Below are 1,794 nucleotides of genomic sequence, written 5' to 3'. Positions count from 1 at the left end.
GCTGGTGCTTAATACCAAAGTTAGGATTGGAGGTCTGGGATTCCTTTGACCTGGTCTAAGCTGTGGCTACAGGGCTAGGCCACTTGCCCTTGGTATTTTACTATACACAGGTAGGCAGGCAGTGGTTCCTCCTGGCATAATTGCCTGATTTTCCTATGTTCCCCTTCTTAAGTTGAGGTGATAGCCCAAGTAGTCACCTGGAGTAGGGCATGGCATTGCAGAGATGGTGGATATAGCTGTGTTACACAGCTGAGTCAGGATTAGGGAGTTGGAAGGTGTGGGGGAGACAAGGGCACTGGACAAGGGAGCCTGTAGTTAGCACAGGGTTTGGAGGGTCTGTGAGCATGGGAGTGGAGGCAGCCTTCAGGCCAGTCCACCAAGGATGCACAACAGGAGAGCATGGAGGGATATTGGAGCACAAGTGGGCTCAGTTGATTGGGCCTGTGGGAGCCTGGCATGGGCTGGATGCTGGATGGGAGGGCTTCAGGAGACTGGTAAAATCTGTTCAGTCTACTTACAGATGACACACACAGTGAAGCATAGGCCTCTGGGAACCAGGGAAGTGCTTGCTAGCCAATGCAAATGCAGTGGCTTGGGCATAGTACTTGTAGGAGCCAGGGAAATGCACAACGGCCACCTTCAGAAGCAGTGTGTGGGACACCAACAGACACCATATTCGTGGGCTACTTACAGATTCAGTGGATGAGAGATCCTCTGGGAAACAGGGAAGTTACAGAGACCACTGATAGACACACTGTATGTGTCCCGACCTCTTTTAACATTATATTTCTTTATTAGCTAATAAAGAAGAAAGTGTCCAGCATTACTTCCTTTTTCTCTTACATCTTAGTGAAGCTGAAGTGGTCGCAGAGGCTCTCCAAGCTTTGCCATACCACCCAAGGACGACAAGAAGAAGAAAGATGCCGGGAAGTTGGCTAAGAAAGACAAAGACCCAGTCAACAAATCTGGGGGCAAGACCAAAAAGAAGAAGTGGTCCAAAGGCAAAGTTCGGGACAAGCTCAACAACCTAGTTCTGTTTGACAAAGCTATGTAGGACAAACTCTGTAAAGAAGTTCCCAACTATAAGCTTATTACCCCTGCTGTGGTCTCTGAGAGAGTGAAGATCCGTGGTTCCCTGGCCAGGGCAGCCCTTCAGGAGCTCCTTAGTAAAGGACTTATCAAACTGGTTTCAAAGCACAGAGCTCAAGTGATTTATACCAGAAATACCAAAGGTGGAGATACCCCGGCTGCTGGTGAAGATGAATGAACAGGTTCAACTCAACTGAGTGTACATTTGGAAAAATAAAATTTATTAAGTCAAAAAAAAAAAAAAGAAGAAGAAGGAGAAAGTGTCCACGTGGTTTTTGATTTTGTTAACCCTTCCCCATCACCTCTTTGCCTTGATAGTTTTTCTAGCAGTCTTGAGCAATAGCAGATGTGGCCCTCTGGTGTTACAGCTCTTCTGAAGTCCTGTGGTAGTGGGATGGTTAGCTAGCTGTACAAATATTACAGTGCCTATATCGATCTAAAAATAAGGAGGGAGGGATTTCTTAGCCTTTTTCAGCAGCTGGCATTGCAGCTTTCAATTAAGTCTAGCTGTCAAGATTTCTCTCAGCCCTTGACAGTGGCTCCTGTTACAATTCTTGGGTCTTGAGTCTCTAAGACCCTTGACTGTGAATCTTGACAACTCTCTGCGGCACATTTGGTGATCATGACCTGCTATTACTTTTCTGGCTCTTTATAACCTTCTGTCCTTCTTCAGCCTCAGCTCTACATCCTCTCTGATTTCAACAT

General features: G+C 46.5%; 1 pseudogene; it reads left to right on the top strand.

The window, feature by feature from the left end:
• Window positions 1–344: 344 nt before the first annotated feature.
• On the top strand, window positions 345–1,267 carry LOC101610154 (annotated as a pseudogene).
• The last annotated feature ends 527 nt before the right edge of the window (window positions 1,268–1,794 follow it).

The sequence above is a fragment of the Jaculus jaculus genome, chromosome 3 (genome assembly GCF_020740685.1).
Source record: "Jaculus jaculus isolate mJacJac1 chromosome 3, mJacJac1.mat.Y.cur, whole genome shotgun sequence".
In the NCBI taxonomy this organism is placed as follows: Eukaryota; Metazoa; Chordata; class Mammalia; order Rodentia; family Dipodidae; genus Jaculus; species Jaculus jaculus.
Note: the sequence above shows the minus strand (reverse complement) of the source record. Positions and strands in the feature narration are given on the sequence as shown.